The following is a 26,447-nucleotide window of genomic DNA, read 5'->3' as shown; positions in this document are numbered from 1 at the left end:
GGTAGGAGAAAGGTGCATATGGAAGGGGTCTCTATGTCATTGTTCCTGGTACAGACTGTTTAGCAGAAGTGAGCGAAGTTCTTGTTGCTACCTTTGGATTTGTTGTCTACGTTTTGTCTCCCCATTCAAGCTATTATTTCTTTGAGGACAGGGCCTATGCTGTACCCCTGCATTTGGCCCCCATAAGTACCAGCATAGTGGTAAGCATCCGGCAGGACCTAAGTAAAGTGTTAGGCTGTGCTCAGCCTCAGAGGTCCTAGTTTTCAGCGATTGCTGCAGCAGGTCTTGGAGCCACAGCTGACAGGTTCTCAGGAGCACGGAAAGCAGTAGTCAGAACCACCCAGTAACAACCCTTTTTGGCAGTGCTCTGCTGGGGCAGGGCATCAGGCTAAGAGGCTGAGGACCTGAAACCCAGATGCAGCTCTACCATCCACCAGCTGGGTGACCCTGTACAAATCTGCTTGCCCGAACTTCAGGGTACTCACCTGTAACATGCTGCCCCACAGGACTGTCTGAAGATGCATGGCATGAGAGCTGTGACAATTCTTTGCCAAAAAGCTGTGTAGAAGTGAAGTGTTACTAATTTCAAGGGCTGCGGCTTCACTCAGAGGGAAACGCTCAGTAAATGGTGGTGGAGGGGGAGAGCAGGGGCTTGTGTAGCCAGGACATATGGGGGCCTATATTTGTTGTCTTCATGCTTAGCAGCATTAGTGATTAAAGCTGGTGCTGCCTGTGGAACACTCTGTCCTTTGGAATCCTCAGGGACAGGAGAGGTTGCAGAGCAACAAAGCTAAAGCCAGCACACAATACAGTGAAAAATAGAGTGATAGCAATGAGGAGCCACGCACACAGGTTCATATGCATGCATTCACACTCCTGACAGCCCCCACTGCTGCCGTGCATTAACAGCTGGAGCTAATTAGACAGACAGACAGCTCCTTCTCCAGCTCTTTTTCTTGAAACTGTCAACCCTCCCCCCTCACCAGCCCTTGGGAATTGCCTGAGCTGTTAGAAGGGGTGTTGCTTGTGCCAAAGTTAAGTGCCTAGAAAGAACATGGAGCGGGAGCAGGGGTGTAGGAAGCTGCCATAACATTCCCCTCTTGTGGGGGTGGGTAGAGAGGAGAGGATGAAGGGGGAAGAGCTGGCTGGGATACAGATGCAGCTTTGTGTTAACAGATGTACTTTCCTGGCAAGAGAGAGCCCAGGAGCTCAGTCCTTCCCTTCTCCTTCATCTGAATCCACCCTGGGATCCCCTCTTAACCCTTCTCCCTCTTAAATCCCCAACTTCCACTTCAAACTCTATTATTTGGCATAAAGCTCAATACATGTTGAAGGAATGGATAAATTAATGAATACATGATTCCTCCTCAATCCCATACCACTTCCAAGCCCTGTTACCACCTCACAGACCATGATAACTACATAGGCATTTTCCTCTGCTTTTCTTTCTATATGCTCCCTTTGAACAGTTTCAACTCTTACCTTTATGCTCCTCACTCCCATATCTCTCTTTCTAGCCCAGACCTCACCAGCTGCCTAAACATTCCTTGGACTCCTCAAATCCAACATGCCCGAGATTCAAATATTCAACACCTGATGTCTCCAGGGATTTTCTAGCAGTGAGTTCGGGGGTAGAAAGGAAAAAACTTTCTGTATGCCTCCTAGCAGGACAGGGGCATCAACATATTAGCACAATCACTGGAACAAACTTCTAATCCTAGGGCCTCTTTTCACACCAGGATATCAATGTCCTTCTCTTCACCCTCTTAGTCTTCAACCCCCACCCATAGGAAAGCCAAATTGAGAATCTTGGGTGCTAACTGCCCAATCCAAGCTTCTAAAATTGGAACCAAGCAAGTTGTTTCAGCAAAGAGAAGTCCTTGAAAAGGAACCAGTATGTGCTAGGGAGTTATTTTTTCTCCAACACTCTCCTTCCCAACCCCACTCTGATTGCTTTACAATCCTACTAACTCCCACCATTCCTTACCCAGTATACATACACACAGACCTCCCCTCATTCCCAACTCCATTCCTCTTCATTCTGGAACCCTGTCTCCAGGCTCACTGAAAACTTCCAGGTAAACATTGAACCAAGATTGATGGAAACTGGGGATTTCATTTCATCAGAGGAGTGCCAGAGATAAGACCCAGATCCAGACCCAGACTGTTTACTGAGAGTCTACACTCAAATTCTTTCCTGGCCTTGGCAATGATATGAACAAAGAAAGTCCCCCTTTCCTCTAGGTCCTCCTAGATTTGGAAAGCAGTCAAAGGACAGGTAACAAACACAGTAGCTTTTAGTTCCTGACAGCCTCAGGGCCTATGAAAGAAGTTTCTTCCTTCCTATTCCCAGGGGCTCCTGAGTACCATTTACCAGGACAAACACAAGATGTGATTATACTCAAATGTGTTATGGCCACATCTAGGCATTTTCAGATTTTAAAGCAAACTGACAGCTTTATCACCAATTTCAGTATGACACAAAACGTGTGAAATAATTTATTTAAAGTACTTGTGGTTAATTTAAAAACATTTGTTTGTTCATTCACCAAATATATATTAAGCATTTCAAAGAGCTGTAATCCATGGTTCCTGCCTTCAAACTGCTCATATTCTAGTTGGTGGGGGGAACCCCACATATGAGTGTTAACTGACAATACAAGACCATGCAAATTCCATTCTCATGCTTGGTGTGGCCTGTGTGGCACTTGCAGTCCCTTAGGCAGTAATGAAATTTTCCACTCTATTGCTACTGTCATTGCTGTTGTTCTCTTCTCCAGTATAGAATGGTTGTTACATGTATCTCTAGGGTTTCAGCATTCATATCCAAGTTCTGTCATTCACTAGCTATGTGACTCAGCCTGTCAGAGCCTGGTACCTGCTCTGTAAAATGAGGACAATGATAGTATCTACCTCACAGTTATAGTGAAAATTAAATGGGTTAATACACACGGCACACTTAGAATGATACCAGGTGCATAATAAGTGCTCAATAATGTTATTAATTTTATTTCTCTGAAGCAACTACTATACTTTGTTATCACCAGAGGACACAATTTTTATTGGGCTTCCAAAATAAGCTTGTAGATGCTTAGTTCATCCATCCAATCAACACATACACATTGAGCATCTACAAGTTTCTAAGCTAAACTCGGGTCATATAGACAAATAAGACATGGCTCCAGTCTTGGGAACTAAACAATTCAAAGCAGTCCTGGGTTAATAGTGCCCTACAGTACCTGGAATGAGCCAACACAAATCCTCCCTAAGGAACACACCTTCCATCCAGTTTTCATTGGATTACCACCATTAAAGTCTAGTTGAACATGAACTCATAATCCAAAATTACAAAGCATATAATAAAGCTAGAAACAGAAACAAAAATAGATACTCAGACACTGAAATTTTATAATATAAAATATTTTTAAAGTTTTAAGTGTATTAAGAAAGGAGATTTTGAAAACATTAGCAAAGAACAAGATGCTAGAGAAAAGCATTATAAAAGGTATCTTTACATCGATGGCAAAACTAGAACTCAGAGAAGAAAGTGACTCCTTCACTGTTACATCACTCAAAATGAGAGACTCAAGTCATGTTCTCTGTGTCTGGTCTTTTGGCAGACTCTGTTTCTGGGGCTGTGGCAATTTTTCTCTGAGTCAGTCAATGAATGAGATGAGCACAAAGCACTGTACTAGGTCTGTAGAAACTACCAAGATGACCACAATAGAGTCACTGTCATCAAGTAGATTAAAATTTAGTAGAGACATGACTACAAACAGAATAATAACTATCGATATAGGCTCTTTGGTAGAAACTACTGTGGTCTGGAATGGTATTAGTACTCATCAGCATCACCTGGAGGGCTTCTTAAACAAAAATTTGGGGAGCACCCCTAGAGTTTCTGATTCAGTAGGCCTCCAATAAGTACCTAATCTAACAGACTTTTCAGAGATGCTGTTGCTGCTGGTCCCAGACCCACACCTTGAGAGCCTCTGGTGTCAGGTATTGTGAAGTCAGTTATACTTATTATGTGCCTGGTATCACTTAAGTGGAGGTGGAGTGTGAAGTGATCTGATTTACATCTTAGAAAGATCACTCAGGCCACTTTGGGGAGAAGTGTAGCAGAGGTGAGGGGGGAATAGATGAGGAAACAGGAAGCTATCAAAGGAATGAAGGCAAGAGAAGACTGGGAGAGTCCTAAACTAAAGCAATAGCAAGAGGAATGGAGAAAATGGGTCAAATTTGAAGAACACTTAGGAAGTAGACTTGGCAGGGCTTAGTGACTGGCTGAATGCAGGGGTGAGAAATAAGGATGCAGGAAAGACAACCCTGGGATTTTTGTTTTGGGCAACTAGTGACTCCTGGTTGTACTGAGCATGCTATCTACTATAATCAAAGTGTAATGTGTTGCCACACTTGGGGTGTGAGGTGGGGCTGGGGACATTCCTTTCTTCAAATTTCATAGCAATAGTCCCAGGGAATTCAACAGGCATCTCTCAATGTCCACTCAATCTCTACTTTCAGCACCATGAATCCTCACCTCAATGCTAATCTATTTGGGATTCTCTTCAACATACCTGGAAAGGAAAAGGAAGACTGTGATCATCCTGACTTGATGACCAGCCACTGGAGCCCCAGGTACAGGACTTGCCCCTCTGCTATTTCCCCAGATGTCTTTATATCATTTATTCGTCATTTTAATATCTATATGGCTACTGCCTAGAGGGTTTTTGAAATATTCACAAAGGCCATGTTATACATGCAGGTAAGGAATTCATAACATACTCTTATATAACCAGGAAAACAGATGCAGTTTAAAGGGCAGCCTGAAAAGACATTTATTCTGCATGGATTTAAAATCTGTAAAAATGAGTAATTTGCCAGTACATCATCAGTCGTGACTATTATAAGTCTCCTCAATGGGCAAGACTGCCAGCAGCAATCAGCAGGACTAGCAGGACTAGGGATAATTGCCCATTAGGAAATAGATAACTTTTGTACTGTGGGAGGGTTCGACAGGATACATAATAGCTGGAAGAAGAGTTATCTAATGGGATAGGAGTTGCAGTTCCATTTCTGGTAGTAACCATTCTCTGGATGACTCAATGATTAATCAAAGACACATTCTCAGTTGAAACTGTTTTCTCACCAGTGCACAACCCCCACTTTGGGTTAAATTTAATAGCATCATTAATAACTGCTGTTCAAGAAACTCAAATTACTTTGCCCCAGAAGAAATCATGTCACATTAAAGACTGCTTTTGTGAACTGGTGGTCGGGAGCAATGTAGGGGGTGTTCCTATATTAAAATGTTGAACATTTGAATTCTCAATGCCTACCACAGGGGCTGACACATACAGTGCAGTGCACTCAATAAATGTTTGTTAAAGTAAAGGGAAATGAATTAATACATTTGTCCATCCATTAATCTGTTTATTCCTTCAACAGAAATTCATTAAATATAGGAATTAAGAACTCTGGCCTGGGAACCGATGCTTCAGGCTTTAAATTGCAGTTCTAATCAGCAGTATGCACTTGGGAAAGTTACTTAGCTTCTCTGAACTGGATGCCTCCAGTGTGAAATGGGGAAACAACAGCATTTGCTCTCATAGGGCTGTGTGAGGGCTAAATGAGTTAGTGTACCCTATCTAACTGTTTAATACAGGGCCTACCTCATAATAAGTGCTCTCTAAAGGGCAACTGTAATTATTATCATTGTTGAATATATCCAGCTAGCCCTTTCTCAAATAACTAAGTCCATAGAAGAAGCATGGAATCTCTTAAAAAATGACAAGGCTCTTGGCCCAAGCTGGTGTTCATTAAAGTGGTTATTTATGGTTCCTAGCCCAGACCCCTATTGCCTTAGGCCTGCCATTCCTGGCCTGGTACCTTCTCGTGGCAGGTCAGGCTGTCTCTAGGTATGTTGTGCTCTCTAGAGAAGCTTGAGACATTGCAGAGCAAGAAGGTGAAGGAAGAAGCTAAGGGCTGGCAGGGCTACAATTAAGCATCAATATGCAAACTTGTTGCAATCCCCCCCACCCCATCATTGTTAACTCCCTTGGGTGTCTTTCTGTGCTGTTGTATGGCTCTTCCTAGCAACATTTCTACCTACTAATTGATATTTCTAGTGTTTATCCTCCTTGGTTCAGTTGAATAAGATTGTTCTTGATTTTAATTTTAGGGCAACATAGTGGGAAACATGTGACTTATGTTCAGTCAGGAGGTAAGGGAGGGCTCATACAAATTAGTGGCAATAAGAGGATTCTAGAGATAGAAACAACTGGCTATTGAAGAGCTATCTGACCTAAGGCACATCACCTAATGTCTCTGAGCCTCTTTTGTAGAAAAGGGAAAGGGAGAATAATGGTTGTCAAGACTAAGTGGAAACCACCAAGTGCCATGTCTGTAGCATAGTGAGTGCTAAATAAATGGTGTAAAGTACCTAACAGTACTGAAAAAAAATGCAGTACTATATAAATGCTAATAGTACTAGTAACAGTAGCAACAGTAGCAGCAATAGTAATAGTACCTACAGTAGTCCCCCCTTATCCACAGGGAATACATTTCAATATCCCCAGTGAATGTCTGTAACCATAAATAGCACCAAAGCCTATATATATGTACTGTGTTTTTTTCCTATACATACATACATGCTGCAGCTTCTCTTTGGCATATCCAAATTGCCAGCACCACTATTCTTGCACTTTGGGGCAACTATTAAGTAAAATAATGGTTACTTGAACACAAACCCAGCAATACCATAATAGTGAATTTGATTACCCAGCGGGCTACTAAGTGATTAAGGGGCGGGTAGTGTACAGGGATGGGCAAAAGTACATTTATAGTTGTGAGTACGTGAAACACAGAATTTATACTTATATTATTATTTATTAACTAGAGGCCCAATGCATGAAATTTGTGCATGGGCAGGGTCCCTAGGCCTGGCCGGCAATCAGGGCCAATCTGGGGGGGGGAACCAGCGGGGCAATTTGGGGCCCCCTGCTGGCACCCGCCTTGACCAGCCTGGTATCACCCGCTCGCTGGTCTAGCCCCCCACCACCGCCGCCGGTCACCTCCCTTTGTGGGGTGACCGGCGGGACTATCTGGGAGGGCCCTCCCCATTGGCACCCACCTTGGCTGGCCTGGGGCCTGTGGGCTGGGGGCAGCTCCTACATTGAGCACCTGCTCCCTGATGGTCAGTGTGCATCATAGTGATCGGTTGTTCCATTGGTCATTCTGCTGTTTGGTAGATTTGCATGTTAGGCTTTTATTATATAGGACTAGAGGCCCAATACAAGAAATTCATGCAAGAGAAGGCCTTTCTTCCCCTGGCTGCCGGCACCAGCTTCCCTCTGGCACCCAGAACCGGGCTTCCCTCCGGCCACTGGCAGGCACCCAGGACCCGGGCTTCCCTTGCAGCTCCGGCTTCGTCCGGAAGGATGTCCAGAAGGGCATCTGGTCTAATTAGCATATTACGCTTTTACTATTATAGATTATTGTATTATTTTCCATAAGAACAACTGTAAACTTACTTTTGCCCCATCCTGTATACAGCGTGGAGATGCTGGACAAAGGGATGATTCATGTCCCAGGAAGCACAGAGTGGGACTGCGCAAGATTTCATCATGCTACTCAGAACTGCGTGCAATTTAATACTTATGAATTGCTTATTTCTGGAATTTTCCATTTAATATTTTGAGGCCCTAGTTAACTGCAAGTAACTGAAACCATGGAAATCAAAACTGTGGATAAAGGGGCACTACTGTGCCAGCAAAAAGTGGAGTAGGAAAATTTCCCTATGGATTAATTTTGTTCTTTAAGGCTGTGAGGGCGCAAAATAAGCTATGTGGAAGAAGTATAGTGTAGTTGAATCAGATAAGCCTGGATTTGAGTCCCAGCTCCCATATATTGATGGTGTGATCTTGCATTAAGCTCCCTGAGCCTCAGTCTCCTCATACATAAAATTAAGAAAATGTCAGTACCTGCCTCACAGCTTTGGATGAAATAAGATGTGGTATGTTAAGCAACCATAGCACAGTACCTCACACATAATAAAGACTAAAAAAAAGCTATTTTATGAATTAATAAATTTGTATCATCAATAAAATGCCACAAAAGATGTTCTGGACACCCTTTAGCACCTGCATGAGATTTGAAGGAAGAAAAGATAACTCCCAATAAGAGTTACTTAAACTGCTTGTCTCTTACCATGTAATATCTAGTGTTGGAAACTAGAAAATTAACATTATCTGAAACCATTTTCAGTGAATGCATAGAAAGAAGCCACTGTTTCACAGCATAACCAAATAGTTGCTAGAGCTCAGAGAGTCCTTCAGAATGTGATTAAATGTTGAAGAGGACAAGTCATATGGAATAATCAATCATGTCACCTCTTCCCAAATACAGGGTGTCCCAAAAAATGTATACACACTTTGAATAATTATAAAGGCAGTGTTTATTAAAATACATTTCATTTTCAAAATGTAATAGAATCTATAGACAAAGCGTATATACATTTTTGGGGACACTCTGTAGATCAGGGGTGGGGAACCTTTTTTCTGCCAAGGGCCATTTGGATATTTATAACATCATTCGCGGACCATACAAAATTATCAACTTAAAAATTAGCCTACTATATTTGTAAAATATTTCATTAACTCACCCCTAATGCCTTGGTAGGGCCAGACCAAATGATTTTGTGGGCCGTATGCCAGACATTCCCCACCCTGTTGTAGAAAGAAGCAAATGCAGCAATAACCAATGAACCCAAAACAGAAAATCCAAGTCAAAACAGTTGAGAACTGATCATGGTGGTGACCTCACTGGACTGACCCTTGGCTCTTGGCCCTAACCCTGCCGGAAAATCTGCTGTCACAATGTCACCACATGTCCTTTCTCCTCTATATGAGTGGAGAGAAGACCAAACATGATGAGGTGAGATCTTCTCCAAGCCTAAGATACAAAAACTGCCTTTTTTTTCCTCTTTATGTTGCCTCCCACCCCCAGCCCCATTCTTGTTTGGACATGCACTAAAAATAGGACTCAGGATTCCTGCATTCTCTGACTCTTTTTTTAGTGTTTGGATTGGCTGCTTGCCAAAGCAATTGAAGAACATTTTCAAAGAGCAGGTGAGTTTGGAGAAGATCTCTTATCTTCTCCAACATTTTAATTCCCTGAAAATTAAAGTAATCAGAGACCCCCTTGGAAAGAGCACATAAATGCTCCAAGGGCTTCCAAATTAAAATCCCCGTAAGACACCCAATAAGGTGCTTATTTTCAAGGGAACAGTACCCAGGTGTGGTAGTTGCTTTTAAGAAATTTGAGAAGAGGCACACAGGTTACATTTCTGATGTGGAAAACCACTCTGTTCCTTGTAAGAAACTGTTTGATGTGTGGCATTGCAGCCATGGGTGTAAAACATCTGGTTTTAACCAGAATGGGTGATTTGTTCACAATTAGGGAGGGCAAGTTAATATGGCTTTGCCTCCTGGTCTTGTATCTGGCCCAAACATGCAAATTCCTGTCTACAAACTTATTCTTCCCTGCCAGAATTCAATAGGCTAATGTCAGCAACTGGCAGAGGTCTGCCTGTAGTTACAGTGAGCCACATGGCAACAGGTAAGGACAACAGAGAAGGGAGTCCAGCTTGTCTGGGGGGCAGGTGACCTGGCTTTCCAGTCAGGGGAGGGAACAGGCCCTGGTCCAGGGCCAATATTGGAGGTGCAGAGAACAGAACCAGAAGAAACCTGGAAAGGGAAAAGGAGATAACAACTACCATTTGGTAAGCACTTGCTCTCTGCCAGACACTGTGCCAGGTCTGGGTATGTTCTCTCATTTGGTCCCAGCAAGTGCCCCATGTTACAGAAAGGAAACTGTAACCATAAGGAAAAGACAGATCAAAAGCAGGAACCTGGAACAGCACAAATATCAAAGCGCCCAGAAGGTAAAGAAGTTGGAATCAATTGCCAAGCAAAATTCAGGAACCTGAGTTCTTTATAGTCATGGTAATTGGGGTTAGGAGATTTGCATCTAAACCACTCAGCCTCTTTAGCTGACTTCCCTCATTGGGTCAGCTCTGCCTCTCACACCTCAAGGTAGCTGGTAAGGGCTGCTTTGGCAAGGTCTGGAACCAGAAGAGGGATGGACAGGTGTCTGCAATAGATTCCTTTGAAGCCTACATTAATGGCCATCCTATATAATAAAAGGCTAATATGCAAATCAGCCGAACAATGGGTCGCTGTGACACACACTGACCACCTGGAGTTGCCCCCTGGTGGTCGGTGCGTTCCCACAGGGGGAGTGCTGCTCAGTCAGAAGCCACCTCTGTGGCAGCGCTAAGGACCCCTGGGGGGTGTTCAACTGCTGACTTAGGCACACTCCCTGTTGGACATCCCCTGAGGGGTCCCAGACTGTGAGAGGGTGGAGGCTGGGCTGAGAGACCCCCCTCCACCCGCCCCCCCCCCCCCCGTGTACGAATGTCATGCACCGGGCCTCTAGTATACCATAAAACTCCAGTAAGCATGCTAAGTGGGAGAAGAGAATCAATGAGTTACAATTGAAAAACTGATGCATGAATTTGAGCTCAGTTTATACTTCTGTAATCAATGCCAATCATTTCCTTGTTTGAAACTAAGATTTTCTGACATCATTAATTAATACCTGTTGAAAATGCAAACATGCTAGAATCTCATTAGTAGAGACCCGTGCTTAAACATACTGGCAACTGCAATCAAAGCTCTGGTACTACTGAAATTAACACACAATAGAAGTAAAACAGAACTCTGATTCATAAATTGTCTAGTCTTCCCCCACAGACAACATTAGCCCTCATTTGTTCTTAAGTCCAGACTTTCCTTGGCTCCGATCAGCAGTTAGTGAACAAATGTCAGTGTATTACAGCATCCTACCACTAGAGTGTATAACTCCCACACGCATGACAAGCAAGCATCTCTCACCTTCAGAGTTAGACCCTGCTTGGTCCTTCGAAGGGTTAGAAAACATTTCAAAGATGACATACATCAGACTTACACTGGTTGGGCTGTGAAAGGAAGTCAGGGTTTGGATGAGAACCTGAAACAATGACAACACAGTTGCATTCCCAGCTGTGTTAAATGACCAGCATATCATGATTGCCTTTTCATGCAAATGTCAATGACATAATCCTAACAGGCTTGCAGCTCTCTCGGTGGTATAATAAAACCATGACCCAATTATTTTGAAGGGCTGAAGCAGCAGATGTGATGACTATGTTGTGCAGAACACTGTGTGTGATGGATGGGGCACAGTAGGGCAGCAAACTGTGTGCCGAGGATTTGAAACCTGCCTCCCAAGCCAAAACTCCTGCCATTCATCTGGTGGGGTGGGGAGTGGGGAATAAAATCATTTAGTATGAAAGTTCCCACTTCTTATTATGATGGAGGCCATTTGGGAAAATGTGGCGCAGCACTGATTGAAGCAAATTCTGTTTAAAAAACCAGCCGGTTTGTGGGTATTTGTTTATTTATAACTTCCCCCTCCTACCACTCCACACCCTGCCTTGTTCTGCAAAGGATTTAAGATGAGATTTGAACACTGAAAGTTTGTTTAAGTCCTAAACATGTCTAGCTACTTTTTAGATTGATGATAAAATGAAACCCTTCAAATCAAGTGCCTTGCTCTATAGACACTGATAGGGCTTTCCCAGTATTTTGTAACTCATGGTAAGAGGGACCTCTTGCACCAGAACACCCGTGTCTCCAGTGCTAGGTTTTAATATAAACCATGGAAATAAACAAGAGCCCATAAGCCTGAAACCTGAAAAAATAAAAGAACATGTATTCACTCACTCCCACATGCAGTCATTCACTCAACAATTATCAATTGGTGCCTATTCTGGAACAAGCTCTATTATAGGCACAGGGAAAACAAAAATGAAGACCCAGTCCTTGCACTTGAGAAAACTCCTGATCTAATGGGAAGGGAGATGAGTACAAGCCCAGTACTGCAGCATGGTTAGTGCTGCAGTAGAAGTATGTGCAGGGGCTACAGGAGAGCACGGAGGCTGCAGGCGGGGGAGGGGGGAGGGGGCGGGCAGAGATGATTTTGTTCACGGACTCAGATTCTGATTGTCGTGGTTCACTTTTGGCTCTGCCTCACACTAGCTATGTGACCTTGGGCGCTTTGCTTAACATCTCAGAGCCTCAATCCTCTCATCTGTAAAATGGAGCTGGGTTGAATTGACATCATTGGCTTATTATGAGGATTAAATGAGATAATCTGTGTAGGAGATTTAGAACAGTTCTTGGCATGCAGTAAGCACCCAGTACGAAGTCAGCTTTTTATTTTTCTATCCCTTTTGTTTGATTTTCGCAAGACTCTGTGTCTGGTGATGAGACTCCAAGGACTGGTTTCTAAAACAGAACTGCTTTCAACAAACTCCTCCCTTTAGCCTGATTTTTTTCATTGGAATGACACAATTCTGTCATGAATTTTCCCCCAGCAACCATATGTCTGGCAAGAACCTCAGGGAGAAAATATTTCCCAGATGGTTTTGTTTATGTCAGCCTACTATGTGCCAAGCACCCCGTCTAGATGAGAGGGACACATTGCCGAGCAATAAAGACAAGGTCCCTGTCCTCTTGGAGTTTACATTCCAGTGGGAGAGACAGATGAAACAGGCAAATATAAACAGACATAATTACCCAGAGAGGTAAGTGTGATTAGGAAAGTATTGTCACTCTGGCCATTATTTCTCATTGGTTAGAGCATTGGCCTTCGAACCAAAGGGTCATGGGTTCAATTCCTGGTCAATGGTATGTACCTGGGTTTTGGGTTTGTTCCCCAACCCCGGTCTGGACATAAAGGAGGCAACCAATTGATGTGGGTCTCTCACATCAATGTTTCTCTCTCTCCCTCCCTCCCTCCCTCCTTCTCTTACTCTCTCTAAAAAAAATCAAGGGGAAAAATATCCTCAGGTGAGGATTAACAGCAAAAAAGTATTGCCAATAAAAGGAATAATAGGGAGGAGCAGGAGGAAACTAACTATAGGTGGTCAGAGAAGGCTTTGCTCAGGAGGTAACATTTAAGATGAGACTGAAAGATTAAGGAAAAAGCCTCTTGTGTCAAAAGCAACACCCATAGGAGTCCAGGCAGAAAGAATAGCAGGCATAAAGGCCCTGGGGCAAGGAAAGACTTTAGGAATGTTTCAGAAATCAAAAGAACAGCGTGGCTGAGACATATAACGCTAGCAGGGAGGTAACACAGGCAGGATTATTATATGCGTTTTGAAGATGAGAAAATGGAAAGCCAAGGGAGATTAATGGACTTACCCAAAATGCCTTGCACATAGTAGGTTCTCCATATGTTGTAGAATTCTGTCTGTAGGGTGAGGCTGAGGCCCTCTGCCTTCTGAATTCGGACTGAGGTTTCCCACCACAACTAGGGATCTGCTACCCAGGAAGACTGAAACATACAGTTTTTTTGTTGATGGTGGTGAGTCATACGCAACACGCATTAGAGTGTGGGGTCCAGTGGCCCCACCTGCCGCCTGATTTTAAGGGGCGGGGGTGGGCTCGGGCTGTGGCTGAAGCTTTTTAGCATGTTTATGATGAGCTGAAAGCACTCACTGCTTAATTTAAAATACTGCTCACACATACACATACAATTCAGCAGCTGGGGGAGCTGCCAGCAATTGAAGCTAAGTGTAGAAAATTGGAGGATCAGAAATATCAGGTACTCGGCCTTGTTTTCCAGCTCCCACACGCTGTATCTGACCCCATACAGTCCCATCTTTTCTATTAAACTTCCAGATATGAAGACATGAATGGGGGCAGCAGTAGTTGGGGGAAGGGAGGCCTCTGCAGAGCTCTTTGTGCCAGCCAATTAGTAGTTCTACCTTATCTTAAGCTTGCCTGCCTTCCTTTCCATCCATGCCTATTAAAATAGCCCTCAAAGCCCAAAACCCACTCTCCTGGTGAATCCTCCCTTTGCAACCCGTCCCAAATCCCCCATCCTACCCCCATATTCATATTCCTGGAGAGCTGACAGTTAGGAAAACTCATTTGGCTCAGGTCACAAACTGTCTGGGCTGGCTGCTGCTTTTTCTGATGTGTGTATCTTGTCTCCCCAACCACACGGGGGCCCTCAGCACACATTGGAAGAACTGAGTTGCTTACTTTTGTATTCCCCACAGCTCACAGCACAGTAGTCTGTACACAGTGAGAGTCCCATGTCCATTTGCTCTTGGGTTGCATGATAGAATCATTTGAAAAGCTTTTGGGTGGAGTACCTGCTCTTCATGGAAAAACAAGAATTTCAACTTGAGAAAAATGTGAAAGCCCTCCAGTGTGTCCAGTTTCCTTCCCATTGCTCTTCTACATGCAGGGTACCCTGCCCACAAACTGTATGAACCTGCAGTCTTCTCCATCAAAATGCCTCACAATGTATTATTCATTTGCTGATAATATCCCTTCTGACTGGTGATCCTTTCTCCCAACTCTTCCTATCAAAATACCAACTCACCCTTCAAGATCAAATCCAAATGCCATCTCTGCCATGAAACCTTCCAAGGCACAATTCATTGCCTTGTCTCTGAACTTTCATGGTACCCTGTGTCTACTTCTTATATGCTATAGGCTGGTGAGATGGAATAACATGGGTTCAAATCCCAACTCCATTACTTGCTAAGGCAACCTCAGTTTTCTATTCTGGAAAAGGGGATAACAATGTGCCTCAATGAATACTGGAAGTTGCCAAAGAAATAATATCTGCATCCCACTCAACACAAGACTTGGCCTAGGGATCTCAGTAAATGTTACCTGTCATCATTATCTCTGGGAAGCAGGATGAAGTAATGGTTAAAAATGTGGGCTTGGGAACTAGACACATCTAGGTTCCAGGCCTGGTTCCGTCATGTCCTGACTTTGTGACCTTGGGCCAGTTATCTCCTCTCTGAGGCCCAGTTTCCTCATGTGTAAAATGAAGTAATAGTAGTTTCACTGCCCCCATCACAAAATCTGTTGGGAAGGTTCAAAGACATAAAGTATGAAAGGTAAACCACCTAGCACAGGGCTCATCACATAAAAATTGCTCCCTCAGGTCTATGTATCCCTACAACCTATAAAACTCCTTTAAGGGTATAGACAACATTTTACTTATCTTTGCAGCTCTCCCTGTCTAGCTTAGCCCAGAACCTCTGCAGCTGGCAGACCCACAATAAATCATTGTTGAATTGAATTGAAAACCCAAACCAGATGTGCCTCCACCCCTGTCAAGTGAAGCTTTCAAGCTGGTGGGTTGGGCCTGCTGCCCCTTCAACTCCCCCTCCCTTTAAGCTAGGAGGCCACCATTGTCTCCTGGGCTCTGGGGAATGAGGCAGGATGGTAGGGAGGCATAGGAATTTGGGAGGAATAGCTGGGACAACTTGGGTAAGGAAGAGCACTCTGTCTGCTCTTAGTGACTCCTAGCAAACTGCCTTTCAAGGGTGCTATTCTGAAGTCTTAGTTGAATGAAAAAAGGTGGATTTGATTCCTGAAGTGATGTGCCAAAAGCCCTTCACCCATCCAGTGCCCAGCTGTATAGGAAACCCTCCTTTCCCTAAAACAGTGGTTGGCAAGCTGCGGCTCACGAGCCACATGCAGCTCTCGAGCCGCGGTTTGCCGCTCTGTTGACTAATGAGTTTGCCGACCACTGCTAGGGAAAAACACTTAAAAAACATTTTAACCTTTTGCACTCGGATGTCGAGTGTGACTCGACATGGTTAGCATTAGAATAAAGGAATCGAGAAAAAAGCAAGCAAGTGCAAAGGGTTAATAATGCACTAATGTCTTTAACCTGAAATCAAAACTTCTGGGTAAGGATAATGCCTTACGCAGTGGTTGGCAAACTCATTAGTCAACAGAGCGGCAAACCGTGGCTCGAGAGTCACATGGCTTGCGAGCCACAGTTTGCTGACCACTTCCCTAAAACATCAAAAAATGGGAGTAAATAAAGGTGTCAGGAGAAAGTGCCCTTCTCCTTTAGTAGAGATGGCAAAACTGAGGTTCAGAGATGTTCAGCTCCAAAATCATGAGGCAGGGTTTCAAACCAGAGTTCAGCTGGCACCACGGGGAAGTTCTAACCACTGAGCACCCTGCCTCTAGGTTAGTCTTGCTACAGAGGAACAGAGGTATGTATATATACCCCCACCTCGTCAAGACAACTGGGAGTAGAAAACAAGGCTTGAATGGGGAAAAATACTCCAATACGTATAAGTCAGTTTTAAAAGAAGCCCATGTCTTTTCATGTTTCTGAGCCAGAACGGCGTAGACAGAGCACAGGGAGTAGAATGCTGTCCAGCACAGGGTCAAGCTTAAGTCAGACACCAGAACATGGCTGTCTGGACTGTAACTCTGGCTCTGTCACATGCTAGTCTGCTTGACCCCAAGCAAGTGACTTAACCTGCCTATGCCTCTGTTTTATCACCTATCACAAGGTGCCATTAATAGTACCTCCTTACATGGTTATCTATGAGAATTAAATGGCCTAATATTTGTAAAGCACTTACCATGTACATGATGCATGCTAAACATTATATGACTGTTTCTTAAATAAAAATAATTACATACCTCTGTCCCTCTGTAGCAAGACTAGCCTAGAGGCAGGGGTTCCGTGGTTAGAGCTTGCCTGCAGAGCTAGCTGAGCAAAGGCCAGCCTCATGATCTCAGAGCTGAATCTCTCTGAACCTCAGTTTTATCATCTCTAACATGGTGATACTAATAGTCCCTACACCAAAGGCTTTTGCAAGTTTTAAATGAGATAGATAAAGTCCTGAGCTTAGTGCCTGACAGAGCAGAGTGAGTAAGCAGCCATCAAAGGCAGGGTACTCATCATCTGAATCTTGGAGAGTGCTGCTTCCCATTTTTTGCCTCTTCTGGGTTAACACATGATACGTAGTTTTGGAAATCCTCCCACAGTGAAGAAACAATTTCATTATTTTGCCAATGAAATTCCTAAACATCTTATTAGAGAGTCAGAAGAGGGAAACATTTCTAATCATTTCTAAACCACGAAAGCATGGATTATCAGCTTCCCTACTAAGCAAACTTGACCCCCAAAGCTGCAGACGTCACTTTGAAGGACAAAATTGAAGGAATGACTATTTCACTGCAAACAAAACCCATCTTTGTTTGCTACCCAGTTGTTGTTGTGTTTTTATTTGGGGGTGGGGGAAGACCTCAAACTAGGAGCTTGGGAAATTCTTGAAAGTTCTCATTTTATTCCAGCAAATCCAACTGAATTGGCAAGACTCCAGGCCATGTGAACCTGAGTCCGAATGAGTTGCCTCTGCCCACCACACTTCACACAGCACCCAGAACCCAGCAGAGTGCACTGGGCACCAATACACATTGGTTATCGATTCCTCCATGGGAGCCCCAGATTCCATTTCCACAATGTCTGTTACATTGTCAATACACTCAGAAAGCAGCACTAAAGAACATTTTGAAAACAGGGAGAAAAAGCATCCATCAACTCACCACTCTAACACAACTCTTAATTTTGTATGGATAGTTCTCTTTCAGTCTTTATCCACGTGCAGACATATTTTTACAGCATGAGTCATAGGGGAAAACTGCAGTGGCTTCAGCCAAGAACCAGATACCATACAGCTCATGTCACTAAACATTCCAAGTGCGGGCCTTTTCTTCCTTCATTCACTCCATTCATTGTCAGTCAGTCATTCAACAAACATGGATTTAACCAGGCTCTGGTGCTATTCCCTAGGGAGTACAGAGATGGAGATGACTAAATCACAGTCCCAATTTAATAGGGGAAACGGGAAACTCAGCAGGAAATTATAGCACATTGTGATCAATGCATAAGTGCTGTGAAAGCACAAAAGAGAAAATATTAAAGGTGGATGGGAGTCCAAGGGATGCAGAGATCAGGCAGAACTATACATAGGCATGAAGTTAGAGGAAAGCAAGGTGTCATCAGGTAGTCAAAAATAGTTCAGAATGGCTGGATCATAGGCAGACGGCAGTGAACACAGTGAGAAAGGAAGAAGAGGGCAAATTAAGATTAAAGGTTACAGTTTCATTCTGAAGATTACAGGAGAGCTCCAGATGAATTTTAAGCAGGGTAATAGCACAATACATTTAAGTAAGATTGCCCCAGTAGCAGATTGGAGGACATGGGTAACAGGGGGACCATTTTGCAGGCTGTCACAGTAATCTATCAAGGAGGGTCTAAACAAATGAAATAGCTTCTTCACCTACATGCTGTGTCACCTTAGTAGGTAACTTAACATCTCTGTGCCTTAGTCTCCTCTGTACAGCAAGACTAACAATAGCATTTCCCTGTGGAGCTGCTGAGAAGATTAGATGGGATATTGCATGTAAAGCACTTGGCACCATGGACGGTACCCAGAAGACACTGAAGACATGTCTTCGGAGGGGTGGGGGGTGGGGGGGGGGCGGTCAAGCAGAAAAAAAAAAGAAAGAGAAAGAGAACTCATGGACATGGACCACAGTGTGGTGATTGTGGTGGGAAGGGGGGGGGGTGGAGGTGGGCGAGAGCATAGAGAGAATGAATGCTGATGGAAAAAATAAAATTCAAAAAGACATGTCATTTCCCCTTCCCCTCATTCTCTTTTCTTCCACCTCACCCTTCCTTAAAAGCTGGCACAGTATGGAACATGGAAGTGGCTGAGGCAGGATTCTAACCCAGACAATCTGACTCCAGAGGACAGTGGAGAAACTTAAAAAGTGCTGTTGTCAGGACAGTTACTTAGAAGTATTGTTTATCCAAGTCTAGGACCCAGCTGAGGTTGGAAACTGTGACTTTCAAGTGGGACTAATCAACAAAGTGATGGGATTTTCTCCAGCAGTGTTCCTCCATCTGGGTATAAGCACAGAGGAGGAGGCTGTTAGCTAAATTTATCCAGGCTTGGGTTTTTGCCTAGTGGATTGTCAGAAAGACACAGGGCAAGGAAGTTGAGAAGATAGACAAGGTCCTAAAGTCTACATTATAGGATTTAGGCAAACAGATCTGGCTTCAAATCTCATCTCTGTCCTGTACTAGCTGTTGGACTTTGGGTAAGTCACTCAACCTCTCTGAGCCTCAGTCCCTCATTAAAGAAAAAAAAAAGACAATAGTATCTGTCTTACAAAGTTATGGTGAGAATTACATGAGATTATTGAAATGATGCCTGGCACATACATAGCCATTGCTAATTTTATCATCATTACCATCATTTTCAAGAATGGAGAGGGAAGGAAGGTGGAAGGGGCTGACAAAGTGGGAGAATGAAGGGAGCTCAAGAGCCTAGAGATCCTCCTGAGGTAGAAAGATGAGCTTTGAGGTCAGCGGGCAGAATGTGGATAGTGGAGGGTTCTGAGAGCAGTTTTAACCAGTGATGAAGCATGGTATGGCTAGAATGGGGGTGTGTCCTGCACATGGATCATGGATGCCGAACTCACCCAGAATGATGTCAGGACTTGGGGTGAAGACAGTGAGCCAGATGTCGAACTCTTCGTTGAATGGTTGAGGGGGGTGGTTTGACCAGGAAGGGGTGGTTAAAAAGAAGGGTCGATGAGGAGTGGAGAGAAGAGGGTGCTGTAGCCAGATGGCATGAGAAGGAGGAGCTCTTGGCCGAAGGCGGAGAAGTAACAGTCTGGAAGCAAACAGGGAAAACTAGAGCACAGACCCCACCTCCCAGCCCTAGAGTGCCTGTGGTGTGGGAGTGTGAGCAGTGTTCACTAGGGGGCCCTGCAGGCAAAGCCGTGAGCTCCTCTGGTGGAGACTCAGGTTTCAGCGCTTCCAGGCGTGGAGGAAAAGAACAGTTTTCTGTAAAGTTTATTTTCAGTGCAACGGGAATTGTTTCCTTTGAGGGGAAGGGGGCGTCCAAAGGGTACAGAGAAGAGTGGGAGAGGGCACTAGGAGGGAGATAGATGAGCCGGGGTGGTTGGGGAATGGGAGCACAGACAGAATGAAGATGGTATGGGAGAGAACAGATGACGGTCTGAGAGACTCACGTTTGGGCTGTAGCCAAGGACTGGGGGATGTGAGGCTTGGTGGGATTAACTGTCCTCAGATTTCCAAATGGAGCTTTTTTTCCCTTTACATCTTTTGTTTATTATAAAAGTAGCATATGCTTGTTTCAAACAATTCTAATCATTACTGAAGTGAATAATCCGCCTCCCCCATGCTGTTCCCCAGAGATAACCACTGTTAAATGTCTATCCTTCCAGAATTTTTCCTATGTGTAACACATAATATCCTTAACAAAAATCATATTCTACTGTACTAATTCTTCTGAAACTTGCTTTTAGCACAATACTATATTGGAAACATAATTGCATATCAGTATATAGACATCTAGCCTGACATCGTCATTGTCATCATTCTATGTATTAGTAGTAACAGTAGTAGGGATAGTAATGAGTGGCAATTATTGAATGTTCTGCACCAGGTACTGCCTAAGTACTTCATATTTCATATGGATTATCTCGTTTATTCTACATAACTTCATGAGGAAGGTATTGTTATTTTCCCATTTTACAGATGAGAAAATCGAGGCACAGAAGTGTTTAGAAACTTGGGCAAGGACACAGCTCCCAATGGCAGTCATGTGAAGCATTTCAAAAGGATAAACTCCTAAAAGACTTCTTGGGTCAAATGATTTTTCAAGTTGCTTTTCAGAAGCTGTGCTAATTTATTCTTTCTTTTTTGCGGAGGGGGGGCGCGGGGGGGGGGCTGTGCTAATTTAGACATGCACCAAAGGTGAATATGTGTGCCTAATTCACCACATCCTGACAAACACTGGGTTTTAGCAACCTTTTATATTTTTGCCAATCTGAGAGGTGAAAGATGACACTTCAGGCAGCTGAATGCTGTTTTAATTTGCATTATTATTAATTACTCAGGTTGTGAACCTTTTTATATGGCATAAGCTCTTTGTGTCTCCTCTGACAGTTCCCTGTAAATTGTTTAAAAATGTTTTTATTTATATTTTAGAGATGGGGGAAGGGAGAGGGATAGAGTAGAAACATTGATGAGAAAGAAACATCATTGATCTGCTGCCCCTTACACACCTCCTACTAGGGGTCGAGCCCTAAACCCGGGCATATGCCCTGACTTGGAATTGAACCAGCAACCTCTTGGTTCTTAGGTCAACACTTGACGGCTGGGCCCTGTTCATTTTGCTTTGACGATTTTTCCAGTGCATTGCTCATCATGGTCTCATTGATCTAGAGAAGCTCACTCATTCATTCCTTCAACAACTATTTATTGAGCATCTACTGTGTGCCAAATACTACCTTAAGACCAGGCATACAGTGGTGAATAAGCAAAGCCTCTTCTCTCATGAAACTGACGTACAAGTACATAGAGGAAACCGATAATATGCAAATAACTGAATAATGTAATTGTAGATTATGGTGAGTACTATAAAGAAAATAATGGAGCTCTTAAAATAAAAATTAACTGTTGTCTGTCTTCTATGTTGTGACTTTATCCTCATTTGTCCTTTGTCTTTCAATTATGCATGATATCTTTTGCCATATTGAAGTTCTTCAATTTTTGCAGTCAAATCTGTAATTCTTTTTCTCTGCAACTCTTGGGGATTTTTTTCTTGATTTGCAAAGACTTCTTATTTCAATATTTATGAAATATTCTCCTATACTTTCTTCCCATTTTTAGTTGTTTCTCTTTTTAAAATATAAATCTCTGACCAAGGTTAAATATATTTTGGAATATGGAGTGAAAGAGAGTGTCAACTTTAGTTTATCTGATGGCAGGCCAGTTGACACAGTGAATGGCACCATGTATTAAATGGTATGCTCTTTTCCCCAGGGATGATGACTTAAGGCCCACAGAAAGAAAGAGCTTTTCTCGGGTTCATGTAGCAAATTAGTAGTGGAAGAACTGAGCAGAAATATAAGGCCCCAGAGGTTGTTGACTCCATAGCAGCAATACACAACCGAGCTTGCCATGGCTCATCCCCTGATGCTCTTGAGCCGCCCACCCTGACCTGCGCCAGGATTCACTGTCTGTGTCCAGGGCACCTTCCCTTTCCAATAATCCCCCTAACCTCTTGCTCAGAAATAGAAGTGCAGTGACCCGTGGTAGCTCTGCTCCTTATAAACAGGCAAACACCTGCTGATTTCTTCTGAGATACTTTGCATTGAGACAGTTCTGGCTACAGAGTACTGGGGGGAGGGAACAGACAGATTTGCCATTTAGGAACCAAAATAGGAATTGTCTATTCTAAATAAAGAAATCTGGTGTTGTTTTCATTCAATTGATGATGGAGCAGCTGCTGTCCCAGAAGCCTTCCAAAGGGGCTACTTTGAATTATGCCAAAGCAATAAGGTAGTGGTTTGGAACCTTCGGGAACTTGTACTGAGGGTCCAGGTAGAAGAGGCCAGGAATCCAAAAGGTTATCTTGAAAGGACAAGTGTTTACAGCGCCTCCATTGCAGCTTGGCCTAATATTCCTTTTCACTCGGTGTTTCCTATACAGGCTTTCCCTTCTCACTCCACATTTCCCTTGGCTGTGGACATTCTCTCTCTCTCTCTCTCTCTCTCTCTCTCTCTCTCTCTCTCTCTCTCACACACACACACACACACACACACACACACACACACACACACATACACACGACAGGCAGGTGGGAATGTATCTCTTCAGGGAAAAAGAAAAGCAAAGTAGTAGGTGTTGAAGTCATTCATGCTACTTGAGGTGACATTTTTTAAAGCTCATGTTTCCCTCCGTTACTAGGAGATTTCCAAGTGTGCTAACAAAATAGGTGGATAATTGCCTTCATTATTTTACTCAGCTTTTTCCATGAATAGACACAGCCAAACATACTGACGAGTTCGTGTCCTCCTAACCTTGGTGGATATTTTGTTGCTTCTCTCCTAAACCCTGCAGTAAATTTACTGCTTGTAAAAAGGTAAAACAGCCCTTTGACATCCCATCTGTCCCCTACCTACAGGCAAAGTGGGTAGCCAGCTCCTGTGGTGAGATTTAAGGTTCTTCTTCCCATGCCAAGGATCTCACCAATCAGTCACAATGTCAGATATTCCCACAACCAATACAGTGGAAAGAAACATAAATTCCAACTCCAACTCTGCCATAGTTGTGTGACCTGGGGCAAGTCACTGCCCCTCTCTGGGGCAAATCACTGCCCCTCTCTGGGACAAGTCACTGCCCCTCTCTGGGACTAAACTAGCTTCCAGTAAAATGAGGTTAATCTGGGTGAATTCCATATCCAGGCTTCTTGTCAAAATCACTCATGCTGTTTATTTATATGAATATTCCAAGCCACAATTCAGACTTACTGAATCAGATTGTCAGTCAGCAGGCACTATATTTGTATTTCAACAAAACTCCCAAAGATTCCACTGTGCGGAAAGATTTGGGATCCAGTGAACCTGATGACCTCAGGGTTGCTTCCACCTCTGGCATTAGGTGGTTTGATACCTCCCTCAAGGTTTCTCTATTTTATCTCTAAGAGAAGTGCTTCTCTTCACTCCCACCCCACCCTCATGCAAAGGGAGAGCCCATTCTCTCATCAGGAACCATGAAGGCTTTAGCCATTGTGTGTCAGATATTGAGCAGTCACCTTTGGGCATAGGACCCGGAAGAAAGGGGTATACTAATTATTGATAAGAAGGGAGATACAATAGTGAAAAACAACAGCAGCAACAATGGGAAAATTGGGAACTACATCTAAAGGTCAAGGCAGCCTGAGATCCTACTGGACATGGAAGGCATTGACATACTGTAGAGATAGCACCTAAGGCTTATTTTCTCTGGGGTCATCTATGCCTCAGCCCAGGTAATATAATGCAAAAAGGTACAGCCAAGCTGGGAAACAGCTTTCCTTTTAGTTGGCGAGGTCTTGTGACTCCTGAGGTTGATACCATCAAGTGAGGACGTGAACACATCTCTCTCTGCCACTTGGACCATCTGATCTCAGTCTCTCGCCCAAGCATCTTGAAGACAAGATTCCTATAAGAAACACTGGGCCTCGACATCAGAACACTCTAGCTTTGGGGAAATCTTTGAACTAGGGCCCTTTTCTCATAACTTGCATCCTGCCTTCTTTCAGAGTGATTAAGAGCCCCCATCTCCTGCTAGTTTTATCCCCTCACTCTGCTGACCTAGATCCGTGACTCTGTCTCTGTGCTTAAGTACACATTCATTATTCATTATTCACTCACCCGCTATTTTCTAAGCACCCACTCTAACCTAGCACTGGGTTAAATAGGCCAAATGGAAGCAAAACAGACATGGTTCTGGCCCCCAGGAAGCCAACCGGCTAGCACAGTAGTTTACATTATCAGAATTAACACCTCTTTTTTTATAATAAATCTTTTTTTGCTGTACTCCTTTACTATCCTGAAATGAAATTCATAGATAATATAACCTGCCTACACACATAAATTTAAAAAGATCAATGAATGCCCTGCCACATAAAGAGGAAATGAAAGTAATCCATAGTAAACTACTATGTATTTAAATATGTAAATGCTCACACAGGACTACATGGAAAGAGTAATTGAAGTAGGGAGAGGCAGGATCACGATGAATGCAACAGCTACAAATACAAAGTAATAAAGGGGTGTTGCATTGACAACTCTAATTCCAAGAGCAATGTCACAATTGTTGAAATGATTTTCTGAAATGGTGAAAGACTCTGGGTAAATCTCAAAAAAAATAGTCTTTTTACATAATACATAGTTTCATTAAAACTGTGGGGTTGCAGGAAGCAAACCCCTTTGTGTGTATATGTAAACTATGTATAGTATAAGTTTAGATAATTATAAATGGGATTTTGCCTGGCTGGTGAGGCTCAGTGGTTGAGCGTGACCTATGAACCAGGAGGTCATGGTTCGATTCCTGGTCAGGCATATGCAGGTTTCAGGCTTAATGCCCAACCAGAAGGTATGCAAGAGGCAGCTGATCAATGATTCTCTCTCATCGTTGATGTTTCAATGTCTCTCTCCCTCTCCCTTCCTCTCTGAATTAAATAAAAATATATAATAAAAATAAATAGGATTTTCACCTCCATGGAACATTTGAAAATCAAGTGGGATGCTGGACTAGTCTTCATTTTGCAAGACTGTCCTGGGCATTGTAGGACATCTAGCATCCCCATTTCCAGTCCACCAAGCAACTTCACAAATTTTCTAAAGGTCCCCTAGAGGGTAGTATTACCTCAGCTGCAAGCCACTGGTCTAGTCTTGCAGTTCCCTCAGGACTGGGGCTTCCTCTAGTTCTACCCTTCATTCCTGCCCTGGAATGGAGTCCCATCCTTTCTACAGTATCTGATAAAAATCATAGCCCCAACTCCACTTGATCAGTTAGTTCAGTTAGGTTAGGTAGGACTGCTGTTTCCACCGAAGCCAACTACTTGTTTAGATTTCAACCTGTTGTTGCCACTCTTTGGGGGCCACCACTGAACTCAGCCCCTGCAGCTAAGTTGTCCTATCCCATCCTAAGGGTGCCGCTACTTGCAGATACCAGCCCTTGCACTTTGCACCCCAGCCTCCAGACCCTCTCCATCCCAGCCCCCATAAAATAGCCAGGTTGGAACTTGCCTCTCAGATCCCTGTAACATATTGTCCTCCGCTAGATTCCCTTAGAATATTGAAAGAGGAAAGAATTCTTTCCTGCAAATAAGAAAACAAAGAGAGTAAGCCACCCTCGGGGCTTTCTTCTACCAGCCTTTAAACAGCTTTTTTCTTATCATCACATATAGAACCCCAAACCATTTGAGAAGCCAGCCCAGTTCCCTGTAAAGTACTGTAGCTAAGAGTATGAGCTCTGGAATCAGACAAACCTGGTTTAAAGTCCAGGATCTTCTTCATACTGCGGAGGGACTTTAAGAGTTTCACTTAGAGTCTCCAATCTGTAGTTTACTCATTTAGAAAATGGTTATAATAATAGTACCTACCTCCATAGTGTCCTTCTAAGGATGAAATGAATACTTGTAAGATGCTTAGCAGAGTGCCTGGCACATAGCAATCCCTCAGAAAATGATAGTATTGTTGCTATTCTGAGAATCACATGGTGTGCTGTGAAAACTGGCTTCAGCTAACTTTTCTTATCCCATTCTGAATGTTTATACTTTATCTTTTAGACATGTTAGAAGTTTTTGTGAGACTGAACAGTGTGGGTCGGCATCCCCGGTTGAAGTTTCATCTGATGAGAAATACCAAGCTGATAAAATGTTAAGGACTCTATTCACCCAGCCAAAAAGAATGTATTTTTTTTCTATCCTGTCTTATTCTACAAAGAAAATCTGAGATGTAGTCATTGAGCAGACGAGGATTGGGAAGCAGAATTAACTAGGAAGTATACTTAAATATGGCACAGCTTTCTTAGAAAATTCAAGAATTGTCTGAAAAGGTGTCTGGTGAAGTTGGCTGCATGGTTAATCACCCCAAAGAGTGTCTGTACCATGTCAGAGCTTTTGTAGG

At 43.4% G+C, this 26,447-nt stretch overlaps 1 protein-coding gene across 8 annotated transcripts in view; it reads right to left on the bottom strand.

Annotated features, from left to right (window-relative positions):
- Nucleotides 1-25,980, bottom strand: part of RTL9 (retrotransposon Gag like 9) — an 81,106-nt gene extending 55,126 nt beyond the window's left edge. For 5 of the 8 annotated variants that reach the window (XM_079764463.1, XM_079764461.1, XM_079764462.1 and 2 more), the window contains exons 1-2: nt 14,154-14,268; nt 13,308-13,440 (exon numbers count right to left, since the gene is read on the bottom strand). The gene's annotated coding sequence lies outside the window, so the exon portion shown is untranslated. Of the gene's footprint in view, nt 1-13,307; nt 13,441-14,153; nt 14,269-25,921 lie in introns of those variants that run through there. The other 3 variants (XM_079764460.1, XM_079764464.1, XM_079764466.1) reach the window with 3 other exon arrangements.
- Between the last annotated feature and the right edge of the window lie 467 nt (nt 25,981-26,447).

Source organism: Cnephaeus nilssonii (assembly GCF_951640355.1).
Source record: "Cnephaeus nilssonii genome assembly, chromosome: X".
NCBI classification, from domain to species: Eukaryota; Metazoa; Chordata; class Mammalia; order Chiroptera; family Vespertilionidae; genus Cnephaeus; species Cnephaeus nilssonii.
Note: the sequence above shows the minus strand (reverse complement) of the source record. Positions and strands in the feature narration are given on the sequence as shown.